Below are 14,996 nucleotides of genomic sequence, written 5' to 3' on the forward strand. Positions count from 1 at the left end.
GCCAGAAAGGGAGCAAGAGAGGGAGGAAGAGGTAGGCACCCGGCTCCTTTAAATAGCCAGCTCTCTTGTGAGCTAACAAAGTAAGAACTCATTCATTATCTCTGGGAACACCAAACCTTCCCCATAATGGATCCACTCCCATGACTAGAACACCGCCCACCAGGCCCCACCCCTAACACTGGGGATTGAATTTCAGTATGAGATCTGGAGGCGCCAAATATCCAAACCGTATCAGACTTGCTGTTATCATTGAGATGATCTCCTAATCAAGAGGAAAACTTAAGTGAAACAAAAATAATTCACTATGTGATTTAACATTACTTAATGCTATATCTATGCACCAAAATGGTCTTCCGTCTAAATCATAACTTCTTCCACTCACACCTTGGCAAACACAATATTCAACTTTTCAGGTAAAGCTCATTAGAGGAGCCAATGATTGGCTGGTTCAATCTACACACCTCCAGTTCGGAAAACAATTGCTAATTCTGCCATCTGGATCACTGTAGATCAATCTCTCACTCCATGGAAGCGTGCTAATGTTTTTGTACAACCAGCTAACTTCTGGACCTAGCATCTACTTAAACTAACAACAAATAAAATAGGCAAGGTGGTGTATGAACACTGATAAACATTGATAAAGTTCAACTAATTTATGAAGAAGTTGCAAGTAACATAAACTCTCTTCTCATATTTCCGATGTGACAGGTGCAGTGTCTTCCTACATAAAACCTTCTTTAATCTCTACAATGACTTTGCCTCCCTTGAGTTTTTTAGCAGCCTATATTACAGCCTACAATTTAACTTGTTAAATTATGTGATACATATGGAAATAGTTTCTTAAATAATGAACTTGAAAATAGCAATTTACAGAAAATCTAAAACCCATTAATTTACTGTGGACTTTAAGTTTATACCACTAACTCAGTGAGTCCATGTGCAAAGTTGGTCAGACTCTCCCCTCTCTCTTTGTACCTCTATCTCTGTCTCTGTCTATCTCTGTATCTCTGTATCTCTCTGTGTGTGTGTGTGTGTCTGTCTGTGTGTCTGTGTATCTCTCTCACTCTCACACACACCACACACACACAATTTGGATGGACTTTTATGCAATCAGTAAGGGTCTGCTTCTCCATCTTGCTAATGCCTGGACTGTTGAAAGCACTGCTGATTTAAGTTTGCATTGAGCTGCCTTTAATCTCTTAAATGTCCTGTATTACAAAGTTTTCATGAATGAATTCTCACTGTGTGCTAAGATTCTGGATTCAAATTCACCCACTAAGCATGTTTAGAGCACAGATGCCCGTACTCTGATGCAGCAGTCCCCCTTTTTGGCACCAGGGACCGATTTCAAGGAAGGTGGTTTTTCCACAGATTGCGTTGGGGGGCGGGGAGCTCAGGCAGTGATGCGAGCCATGGGGAGCCTCTGTAAATATAGATGAAGCGTTGCTCGCTCCCGTGCAGTTCACCTCCTGCTGTGTGACCCAGTTCCTAACAGGCCACAGTCTGGTACCAGTCTGTGGCCCAAGGGTTGGGGACCACAGCTCTAAGGGACTCTTATCCTGGAGAGAAAATTATCCAACTCTACCAGTGTTTAAATCATCAAATTTTGATAGAGTCTTTGGGTTAACCACTCTAGATGCTTTTTCTATCACATATGACAAGGATCTCCTCTTGTCCAGTCGGGAAATTTCTCTGAATCGATAATGCACTTTTGCTTAAATACTTTGTTTGGAAAGAATTCAAATATCATCTCTTTAATTGTCTTAAGTCCCATTCTCTCTCCAATCTCATATAAGCATTATGGTCTGCTTGCTCTGAGTTCTAGTCCCGCAAGCCTTACTACTGTTGTTTTTGTTTTTCTTGCTGCAGAAGTCTTCTATTTCTATGTTATGTATCAACTAGATCTCAGCTCTTACTACCTTAGGAAAATAGTCCCTGGTGGCATAGACTCGGCCAGGTCTCTGTGTTTATGTGTTTTTATACTACCCTACACATTTCCTACCTTGGAGACATTAGACCTGCAATCACTTAATTACATGACATAATTAGTGTACTTCTTTCCTAATAGACTATAAGCCCATAAAAGTAAAATCAGTATTTTTTTGTACTCTATTGCTATATTTCTCGTGCCAGGCACAGTGTCTGGTGCATAGATTAGGTAGATGTTAGATGAAAATGAATGAACACATGGATTTACAAATGAATGAATGGATGAAGGGATGACTCTTCAGGTATTTACATTTAGAGAGGAAAGAGCATTTTCCAGGTAACCATAATGGTTTTCATAACGACCACATTAGACATTACATAAAGCACACTTAAAAGTGGTATATTTGGAGACAGTTAGGAGAGATACAGGCAGCGATGTTGAGGCTGCATTTTATTTAGTATTTAAAAAAAATTATTTATTTCCCTTGCAGGGTAACACCTGTGAACTGTTCAGGCTAATTAGCATCACCTGGTGGTGATTGCTTAAGGAGAGTCTATGAATTAAGCTCTTGATTGGATAACTGTTCAAGATCTCTTTTCAAACATTTTCTTTTTCCTTTGTAAATAATCTACCTTTTTTTTTTTTTTTGGCATTCTCTCGTTTGTGGAACTTGACGATCTGCTTTATGTTTTACCTTTGCATCAGCACTAAGGACACTATCACTCAAAATCATCTGGCAAAGGGCAATGTTGGCCATGGAACAGCAAGAAAGGTTTCAAGTTGAAGGACAGCGATCGCTGGGTTTCCAGGCCCGGATGCCTGTCATTCCCGTGCCCTTCACCCTGTGTGCTGCTCCTGCACACCACCCCTCCCCTTACCCATTTGCAACTTGCTCACCCGCTTATCCCGCATACCCATGTGTTTTGGACATGAGGTGAGGAGGTGGAGGAGGGGGAATGGGAATGTAATAGTAGGTTTGGGAGTGCAGGGGAATTGCAAAGCAAGAAAATAGATGAGAGCAGCAGGCGGCAGTGGGAAGGCCTGCTGAGAGCGCAGACAGGCAGCATTTATATCCCAACCTTATGTCTCCCAGGCCAGTTTTGGCTCTGTGTTCTTCCTTACCAGGCTGGTGTGCCTTGACTGGAATGTCCTTGTCACTTGGAATATTCACGTGGGCCTTCAAGACCCAGCTCAAACATCACCTGACGCCACCACATGAATCAGTCCTGTTTCTCTGTTCTGTTTTGTTTTCATATCAATTTTAAGGTGTGTTTATGTTTTAGGCCTAGTAGATTGTGAGTAACTAAGAGGAGAGGATTTGGGTTTATTCACATTCATTTTTAGAAAAGTGTGTGGCTTAGGGTAGATGCTGAGTAAATATCTGTTGAAAGAATGAATGAATGAATGCTATTCATGTCATTTGTTTAATAAGGCGATTGCAGCAACATACAACAGTTGAAAGTGCGTGGGTTTTAGAGTCAGAGTCCACATTCTTCCCTTATCACCTCATATTTTGGGAAACTTCTGTGAATATGTGAGCCTCGGTTTCCTCATCTGTGAAGGAAATCAAATGGGTTTTATATATGGAGGTATGTGTATACACATACATGTATACATATATCTGTGTTTATATATGTAGAGCACTTCATGTAGTACATAGGGCCTACATAGGACTCACCACCTCCTATTTCTGTCCTTTCTCCCACAAGCATATGGATCTGGAATAATGTCTATAGTTGCGTTGATGACTTGGCTGATATACATTACACCTCTTTAAACCTTTTATATATATATTTTTTCAAATAACATCTGCACTAAATGATTGCAGGACTTGCCACTGGAGGCAAAGCAATCCATGCATATAGCCATCTTACTTGATAGTCTATTTTGAGGATGTTGATAGTCCCTTGCAAAATCATCTCACGTTTAGAAGGATCAGAAGTCCCCTGAACTCTTGCATGAGATTTGCATGAGGTTCTTCTCTCAGTAGTCAAGAGGTTCTGTGTTCTTTCCCAAGACCACCCAAGTTACTTGCACCAGTAAAGAGTCCAGCTAACAATCCGCAGCTTCCCCACAGCCAATGAACTTCAGAAATGGAAGTATGGAAACTGACCACGGTGCCAGTGTGAGTGAGAAGCTATCTATACAGTCTCTGACTTCTGCTTCTAACTTTTGTGCCTGTGATCACGTAATGTCTATTTCCTGAGCCTTACTTTCCTTATCACTTAAATTGGGATAATAATAATATTCTTGAGTACTTGAGAAATAAATACTCATGGTAGAAATCACAGGTCCTGCCTGGTGCATAGTAGGAGCTCAGTAAATACAAGTCTTCTCTGATCTGACCTCTGACAACACCTGCTCTGAGCCACCATGCTGTGATCATACCTTTATCTTCCTTCCTGTCCTTTAACCTTTTGAAAATCATTGCTCCATACAAATTTAAATCCTAGATGATTTTTTTTAAGTATTAGAAAGAAGCGTACACACTTATTAAGAATAAGAAGGGCCTGTGAATGATTATAATTAAACTACTTATTCATAGATTTCATAAAGAACCTGAATTGATTTTTTTTCTCTTAAGGCCACCAGTTGAGCAGCTGAAAAATGCCGATTTTTTTTTTCTTTGAAACCACATAAAGACCAAGAGAACAACAAAAAATATGCAGCAGTTTTCTTCAAAGATAGCAAGGATGCTTTTTCTGACACTAAAACAAGTATTATTTGTCAAATATTAGTGGGAAAATTGAATGTCTCAGTCCCAAAGGGAAACAGCCTTTCTACCTACTGTGAGGCAGAGAGGAATTGTGACTTATTGATGGTGCCTATTCCAGGCATTCAGTTAAGTGTTTTAGATACATTAACTCATCTATTTCTTACAAAAATGCAGCTAGAGAGGTGGTTATCAACACTAAAGATTATTGGGAAACAGATTCAGATATGTTAAATGTACGCCCAAATACAAAATGATAGAATGTAGCATCACCAAAATTTGAACCCCCTTTTGATTACTTTACAGCATGCAGCCTAACCAAATACTCAAAAGTTGGGCTCCAATAAAGCTCCTAGTGTGTCCATCTGTATAATATGTGAACAATCTGCAAATGATTCCCTTCATTTCCTTCTTTCTCTGTCTCTTCTACCTGACAAACTCTTTGCCAAATTGAAAGCCTTTTTATATGAAACTTCCCAAATCCAACCTCATCCTAGACAGATTTAACCTATCCTACCTCTATATTCCCACTGTACATTTTACTCTGTTGTAACATTTGTTACCATCTATATGTTAATAATATGTATATCTATAAATGGTGCTCTTAATTCTACTAGATTGTTGGCCCTTTGAGGGTAGATTTTACGTTGAACTATTTAAATCTGACATTTTTAGGTCAACATTATGAAATATCAATAACTTTAATAGTTCATCTTTACTGTGTCCTACTCATTTTTAAATCTATGACAGACCCTAAAATAATGCCTAATTAAGAAAAAAAAATACATGTTTAAGACCGACCAGGAAACCCACCTCACATTTTAAACATTATGCCATTTAATCATCAGTACAACTACCTGAAGTTTTATTATAACAACTTTATAGATAATAACCAGGTAGTTCAAAATATTTTAGTGAATATTTTTGAATTGTATTTTTTAGATACTAACTAAGTTAGTGGCTTTTATCTTACTCCCAAACTTTCTCCATTTCTACCGTTGAAGCTCGCTTAGTTACATCCTCATTAAATGAAACCAAACACTACTGAGATGAAGCAAAAGTGGGAATGATTTTTTGAATTTTAGAACAACATTTTCACATTTTTTTCTGAGATCTGAGGCACAAGTATAAGTTCCTATAAGATGTACTTTCGAATACTATGAATATTAGGTATAAGTCACATGTGTTTCTTACCCGCTAAGATAGAAAATCTTGTTTTAACATTGTTTATCTTAAGTTTACTCCTATAAGACCTCGGCTGTCTCTTCGTACATGCCTTTTTGATCAAATTTTAATCCAAATGGGCCGTGTAATTCTGCTTCTAGTCCCACAATGACATGTGTGTTTATTATGCAAGCAGCGTGGCCTTTACCCTGGCGTGTCTACTGCAACGGTCTTAGCGTGTGTCTCAGAGGCTGTTTCAACAGTTAGAGGTTTCTAGTGAGAGAGTTATCTCCATAAAGATATATTCTGCTCTCTCTCCCTGTTGTTTCACCTCACACAAAATATGACCTTCTCAGCAGGTCCTTCTCTTCTTTCGTGTCTTTTAAAATATATGTGCTGAATAGAGACAGTTGAGAAAGCAGGAGGGAGCGGGAGACAGAGGGGGAGAGGGAGGGGGAGACAGGGAGGAGGAGGGGGGAGAGACGGTAACTGACTGTTGAGGATTAGAGAGAAAGAGAGAAGACGAGATTGACTTTTGAGGATGGGAGGTCTGGAATTGATAAACTATCCAACTGAAGTTGCCTTCCAAAGTCCTCATCCTAAACCAAGTTGAGCATTCCAATGGCAAGATAGTAACCAGCTACGTAAAAATAATATGTGACAAAAGAACTATCCAAGTATATGAATACGAAAAATGTGCAGTCTGAACAGTTTCAGCTCTAATTATGCGGGGATACAAATCAGCAAAAGCAGCTGTTTTGGTGACTGCATTTTATTGACTTCAGATTAGCAAAGATTTGAAAAGGTATTCATCGACTGTGACATTGCGCCTGTCTTTTTCATCCCTGAAAGACCGTTCTGTGAGACACGGTTATGATTCAAATGTCATTCACACTGGAGTAGCGGGAACAAAGCAGAATTTCTAATAGAAGAAGATCTAATTAAGAGAATAATATATGCTTATTGTCAGCACCTAATTAGTTTCCCCTGCATTCGTGTTTATAAAGGTGGCTCTGTTATAATTACAGTTCAACGAGAAGTAGTTATGTAATATGTCCCATTGTAGAAAATAGAACTAAGATACTTGAAGTTCTTCTCCCTTGTTCCTTTACACACATCAACACACACCCAATAGAGATATCAAATGGTTGCATTTCACTCATTACTTTTTTCTCCACAGTGTGAGACAAATACTAATAAGTTGAGTGGAGAAAAAAAAAAAAGTACTATTACTTTACTATTCAATGAATCTGACTTCTGCAGCATATAAGCCTGTGAATTTGGGAGGTTATTAGAAGTTCACTGTATGTTTTCTTACATGTTAAAAATGATGATTCTCTTTTACACTCTCTCCTGCACACACACTCTCTGCAAAAGGATAGTAGACATAAACGTGGATTGCAAATGTATGTAAAAATACTCCAATTATAATGATATTCTGTGTTCATAGGGGAGGTAAGCTGGGGTCAAAGACAATCAAATGATTTTCCGTGCATACATCTCAAAAGAAAATTTTGATCATGCCAAGTCACTACCACTTGTCTTTAAGAAAATTTGGTAAGTTCAATCAAGAACACATAAGACCCTCCACATCTGATCCCTGCAAACTCTCAATCCTTCTTTGCCATGTTTATTTAATACCCTAATTTAAAACAGTTTAGTACAGCTGCAGAAGAGGATCGTGCTAGGTGCCGTTACAAATACACCCCAACATTTCAGTGGCTTAAACAAAATAGAATTTTATTTTTTTATTCGTGAAACTGTAAAAGGAGGACATTCCTGGTCAGCAGATTATTTATCTCCACATGGTGATTCAGATCCCAGGCTGATCTCAGTCTCCAGGCTTTCAGATTTTGCTGCTGACTGAGATATAAACAATGGACAATAAAAACACACTTCTTAAAATGCTGGCCCAGAAGTGACATACATCACTTAAGCTCACTTTCCGTTGATAAGAACTAAGTCACAAGACATGTGTCTGAGAACTAAAGTTTGTTGCTCGGGAAACTTCTCCCAGTGATAATTCCAGATTATAAAAGAGGAAGCACACGTTCTGCTGCAGAATCAACCATCTTTTCCACATCATTCATACAGAGCATGCTGCTTCATTGCTCTGTGCCATTTCATTTGGCGAATTCACACTCACCGTTGAAACTACTATCAGACATTATCTCTTTACAGTCATCTGTGACCTTCCAAGACAAGATAAGACATTGCCTCTTCCTTACAGCTACAATATCTATAAATCTTTCTAGTAGAGTAGGTAAAATATTTGTGTATTATTATTTAATTGTCTGTCTCTTATAGTCATTTCTGGCATCATTGCTATTCTCTTTTTCCACTTTTTCCACTCCCTGAGCTGTTTCATCTGCCTCCATTGCTTCAATTACTATTTATGTTTCGTTGACTTCCACATCTGTATTTCTGGCATAATGCTTTCCATAGATCTTTAGGCTCATATAGCAATATCCACTTGGAGATATTTGATATGAGTATACTGTGTTGTATGTTCTTGTATTTAAAACCACCACAAAACTTAGTGGCATAAAGTAACAAGTTTAGTGTACTTACGGTTTTGTGAGTCAAGACTATAAGCAGATTCCAGAAGAGGTGTATCATCTGTATTCCAGAGTAAATAGGGTCTTCAACTAGGGTGACTCAAATTCCTGGAGATGGTTTATTTTGATTAACTAGGTCCATATATTTGTGCCCTCAGTTCTGGCTGTCAGTTGGATTACTTGGTTCTTGTTCCTACCATTTTTACTGGGTTTGGAATATTCAATACATGTACAGATACCTGGAATAATTTCTCAATCTCATCTCTCTCTCTCTCTGTTTCTCTCTCTCTCTTCACACAGCATAATAGTCTCAGGATACTTATATTTCTACTTGGCAGCTGGTGTACCCCAGAATGACTTTCCCAATGTCCCAGAATATCATATCTGCCACATTCTATGGGTCAAGTAAGACAGTAAGTCCAGTCCAAATTCAAAAGAAAGGAAATTAGGTTTGTCCTTTTTGAAACCATCTTTCAAATATACAGATCATCCTCTTGTGATAAATTATTTACTCGTAATGAAGAGTGAAATTATCCCCCTCCAAAATTCCACAAATTTCATCCCTCTAGAGCACTGGCAAAAGTTCAGGATCTTGTGATGGAAATTCAGTCCAAGTTTAGATGACTCTCTTCACATGAGATTCATCAAGATGATTTCTCTTGTTCTGGAGATCTTTGAACTAAAGAAGCTTGTTTTATATCCCATATGTACCCAACACAAAAAAGATGATACAGCAGTAATTATTTTCCATGATTCTTTCCTCTGTTGTCTGTGTACTTCATTCTTCCCTGTGAGTCATACTTCTGTTCCTACAAGAAATAGCTCATATTTGTATTTTTCAGCTTGCTTCCTGCTCTTAGAAAGTTTGGGAGTCCAAAAATCTATTTTTATTGTTTACTGTCTCTGTTCCTTATAATCCCCAAATGGTAATACTTCCCCTAATATGATTCTCTTAATTCTTGTGGGTTTCCTATGAATATTATTGTGGTTCACACTCTTAGATATTAGCTATACCTACTCATGTCTTTGAGACAGGATAGTCTCTATATTCAGTCTATGTAAAGCTGAAATGGAACAATGGCATTGAGATTCTTAGAAACTGTGTCATAATAGAGAGGATCTATCAGTTATTTCCTAAAAATGCTTATTTAGAAGACTTACTTAGAATGCTTTTTGTATAGCTGAAAGTTTCCAGAGTACACTACATTACACATTCCTGAAGTCTTAACAAAGGAGATTACAGCCTACATTGTACATCATTTTTGCACTGAAATCATTTTTCATTTTGTGAATCTTTTGTTTGGTGAGATGGGAGATAAACAGCAATTTTATTTTAGAATCAAGCAAGTTTTGCTTCTTTATGATTCTGCTATATTATCTTCAAGAACTCAGCATTTTCCTCTTTAGCTCAATTTTCTCTTGCTATATTTTTACATAGTAAGCTTAAAGGATCCTATTACCATTTTCACTGTTTTACCTAAAAATCTCCTAGCCAGATTCGTGAGTCAATTAAATTCCCTTTCTATTTTCCACATTTCCTCATGCATCAGTGTTGCCAAACATTCTGCCTCTGCATAACAATTGTCTCCTTTTCTCTATCTCTATAACATTTCCTTATTGTTCTTCAGTCCCTCCTCAACCATCTAAAGAAATTTCTGGCTTGCATCCACCATTTCAAAGTCAATGCCACTTGCTTTAAATTTTTGTCATGGTGGCATACCATTTCTAGATAATACATTTTTTTAGTGGTCAACTATTGCTTTCTTACAAAGTACCCCCAAATTAATGCATAGTCCAACCACATTTTTGTTATGCTCATAAATTTGTTTTGATAAGGAATTTGGGTAGTGCACAGTTATAATGACTTTTCTATGCTTTGCAATTACTTGACTCCTGATCTGGAGTGGCTCAGTTAGCTGAGGATCACTGAGACAGCTTGATAAGAGCCAACCTTACAATGTAAGCTCATCTTTTGGTTGCAATTGAGAGTCTCTCTAGCTGGATAAGGATCTCTCTCATCTCATTTTATATACACTCATTTCCCCTTAGTTAACTGAACTTCCTTTCTATAACATTACTCATTTTACTTAGAAACCTGGTGACTTGCTCCTTTATCTTATGAAACTGAAACCTCTGTATCACTCTTGTTCTCCACTGTACATGCAACACTAATACATTGCCTGTAACATGGCAGGTAGTCACTAAATGTTTAATGAATTTTGAAGCCATCAATTACTTTTTAGTTCCCTCTGGCACACAGAGAATGATCTCAGTGACAGTTCATCTCTGTAAGGTAGATGTATATTTGTCCAGATCTAAGCATACGTAGAATTTATCAAAGATATATTAAGACAGGTTAGCCAGAGAAAAACCCAAGTCATGATTGAGAGTAAGGAGACAAAAGGCTTTAATCAGTAAGACAGTACTCAGAATAGAATTTGAAAAGCACTTTGAGGCCAGAGGGGACAGAATCATATCAAAAGGTGGCATGAAAGTGACATTGCAAACAAACAAACCAAAACAACAATGCTTAGGGTAATAGTTCAGTACTGATACTATGGATATATGCATTGTCCCATCTGGTTGTGCTTGGGGAGAGAAAATTTATAGATATGACAACTTAAATCACTTGGCTTTGAATGAATTTATTAGAACTCTTTAAATTGGTGGTGGGACATGGCTGGAAATGGATAGGAGTTAAGTCTGTAAATCATGTTTTTTTGTTTTTTGGGGGGAAGATGGGGGTAGAGAGTTGAAAAGAATTCAAAGAAAGCCATCACTGAGGAAGAATAATGGATAACAGTATTTAAACTCTAAGCCATTGCTATTTATCTAAACTGACAGAAAGATATTTATCTTTATTGGCCTGGCGTGGTGGCTAAGGCCTGTAATCCCAGCACTTTGGGAGGCCAAGGCAGGAGGATCGCTTGAGGCCAAGAGTTCAAAACCAGCCTGGGCGACATAATGAAACCCCATCTCTACCAAAAAAAATTAGAAAAAAAATATTTATGTTTATTAATTCAGTAATTAATTTGAAGAAAAGGGTTCTGATAATTATAGACTTGGACATAGTTGGACATGGAGAAAATTTCTTTGTCAACTGAAATAAGAAGTGCCCTAAAGCCATACATACTACAAATAGTCTTTCAGGTTTTGCTTATGTGTTTTATGATTGACTACAGTAATATATGTTCTAATACATCGAACACCCATAAATCTGAGTCCTTATGTGTGAATGCTTCACTGACTCAACTGTGGCTTTTCTGCTCATTGAAGCCCTGTGTTAAAGATATATTAGCTAGTAGTCAATCTGTCTACCATAGTGAGATGGGCTCAGTCCTCCAGGCACGGACTAAAGTGCCAAATCCACATATATTATTCCATGATTATGTGCTGGTTTCACACACAGAAAAAGGAATTCTTGTCCTCACAGTTCTAGCTCCATCATTGGGCTGATTGTGGCAAAAGTTAAATAGAATAAAGGACTTCTTAGAAACTGTAGGGTAACAGAAGCTTCCTAAATGAGAACCTCTCCCTCTCTTTCCTCCAAAAACCATACCAATCAACAAGGGGAGCATAAGCTGAGCACTTTGCATACATTATCTTACATAACTTCAATTTAATCATTATGAAAAGCCTGGAGAATTAGTAATTCTTATTCCCATTTTACAGAGAAGGAAACTTGAACTTAGAGTGCCTAAGTTTTTCAGATTTACCCAGATAGTGAATATGAGTGCCAGAATTCTACCCAAAAAGTCTGATGCCAACAACTTTCTCCATCCCTCCAACTGCCTTCCTGAATAATACTTCTTCAATATTTACTTGAGTGTTGAAAGATCTCTATTCATCATCAAGGGAAGCAGCTCATTCAAACTTGGTTAGAAATTCGTTTCTCTAGAAATATATTAATAATTTGATTTCTTAATAGATAAAGTCCTCTGTGCCTAGTCATCCATCTTTTGCCCCATCCAGTTTGTTCTGGCTTTCATTTTTGGGAGGCAAACATCAGGAGATGAGCCTTATTTTTTGTCTTGGCAGATCTTTGCCTATTGTAGATACTCTTGTCACCTCATGAGACTGTGACCAATGCCCATCCCATGAACAGTAGGGCTTGATATCTTCCACTTCCTTGAGTGTCTTCTTGGATTAAGCCAACATTTCAAAAATCTTCTATTACCATACTAAATTTTGCCACACCAAAATTGTTTCTTAGCAATTTTGGAATTTTGGAATTTCTTAGATTTCAGCTCTAATATCAAGAAGAAATGGAAAACAAGTTTTCACATTCAATGTCAGGAAGGAATGGGGAAAAGTGGAAGGCAAAATTTTAAGAAATAAATAATTTAAATGAAGAAATATTCCATGGAACCCCTACAACATGGGAAAAATGGTAAAGTCAATAGAAATGAAAACAAACTCTGATTTTGAAACCTTTATTTTGCAGATAAGATAAAATAAGGCTGAGATATTCTATATTAGCCAGTGATAGGGAGGTTTGAACTAAAGCTGAGAAAATCTTCGGGCAGGTAGAACAGGAAGTAGAGTTGAAGCAGGTTTTCTTAGTGCCAGGTACTGGGTTATTATTCCAAATATATATATATATATATATATATATATATATATATATATATGATAACAAAGTGAATACAAAAAGATGGATTTACCTTGATGCTATGATGAGGATGTTACCGCTATGTAAAAACATTTGTGGTTAATGGTAATGTAACCTTTTTCCCATAGGATATAACAATATATTTTATAGATAGTATTGGGAAGACAACATTACTTGCAGTTCATGGTTGAAGAAAGCTGTACTACATAATTTAGGGGCATCTGGACACAATTTCTCAAAGCAGCATAACCAGGTGAGACAAAAAGAATATTCTGACTTCCCTAGGGATATATTTTTAACAATGCCACATGATTCAATGTTGAGCTTCCCAAAAATCCTACCTTTGTTTTGAAAGGAGAATATGATGATTGTCTAAGTAGACTTTTTCAAGTGCCAATTTCCTGTTCATTGGCTATAGTTGATGTCCCTTATTTATGCCCACTCAGTAGCCATGCCACTTGTGGGACCTACCCCCCCCTCCCCATCTTGTAGTTTGGTGAATCTAACCCAGCTGTCACGGTGGGCATATGACCTACACCTTTACAATCGGAGCATTGCATTCACTTTTCCACAATAATTAGTTAAGAAATCACCAGTCAGGGCCAAAGGTCATCAAAGCCAAGTTTAGGACCCTTTCAAGTTAGGACCACAGAAAATATACTGCTTTTCATACCAAAAGCTGGAAGTATCCAAGGATGGCTCTCAAGTTAGTGACAGAGGGGCATCACTTTGAGAAATTATTCTTACTTCTGTAGGAATGAAGCCTGCTAAGGAGGGAGGGCAGCAGATGGGAAGGGAAGAGACCGACAGGGAGACAGAAGAAGGTTTTCATAAAATGAATGATCTGTTTACTATCCACATTTCAACTTTATTAGTAGATTTTTAAAGGGAAGAAAATAAATTTGGTTGAAAAGCCTAAATTTATCTTTTCTGACTTTTATAATTAATAAAATGTTAGCTAATCTATTTGTTACATCCTCATAAACAAGTCTAATCAGAAAAATTCTCAATGTCAGCTTCACTTGGCCTCTCGTGGAAACTGAAATCAGTGTCCCCATGCAGTAAAAGTTATTTCAAAAAATGTCCTTATTTATTTGGATCGTGTTATTTATCAGTTCATTTTAGAAGATGGAATTGTATGATTTTCCTGCTTTTACATTTTCTTCATTGTTAGTGAAACATTTTCTCTCAATTAATCAAGCTGCAACATTATCAGAATTTTCACAAACAGAATGGGAAATTTCCACACATCTCAATAACTATTTTGGACACTTGCAGTTAAGCACATTAAGATGCTTATTAGTGGAGAGTTGTGGAATGAGCCTCAATTAGTGAATTAGACTGTATTCATTGCACTTCACCAAATGCTCATTAACAGATTGTTTGGTATTTTTGCTGCTCATGCTAAGAAAAAAAAAGGGGGGGGTTGGGGAGGGATTGGGGAGCTAGGCTGGTTTAGCAGCAATATGGAAATGAAGTCACATGATAGCGTTTTTGCTTACAGATGCCTGGAGTAAGGATGGCTTGTAGGAAGATGTTGTTTGGAATGAGGTATTAGAAGGATGGGCTAATTCTTCCATGCCTGGGGGGCCAAGTGGCAATTTTTTAAAAAAAAAAACTCTGATTATTAAAAAAAAAAAAAAAAAAAGCAGATCTATACAAAGACAAGTCCATTTCAAGGAAAAACAGAACTCATTTGACAGTCCTCACTTTGGCTAACAGACACCTGATTGTCTCACCAAACCTTTTTATAAGATGCCCAGCAATGTAGGATGCTTCAATCCACTCTTCCCTGACTTCCTCCTCCGTTCAAGGACAGAACTTGGTCATGTGCTGAAGGCTCTCTGAGCCTTTCCGGCTCACTCCCCATTTTGTCTCACATAGTTCTTTAATGAAATCTTTGCACGTTTAATTCTATCTTGGTGTCTGTTTCTTGGAATACCCAGGCTAGCACTATAAGCAAAGGCGTTTACAACAAAAATGCCTAGAAAGTCTCTGGAATTAAAAGCACACATTATC

This window comes from Lemur catta, chromosome 20 (genome assembly GCF_020740605.2).
Source record: "Lemur catta isolate mLemCat1 chromosome 20, mLemCat1.pri, whole genome shotgun sequence".
Taxonomy (NCBI): Eukaryota; Metazoa; Chordata; class Mammalia; order Primates; family Lemuridae; genus Lemur; species Lemur catta.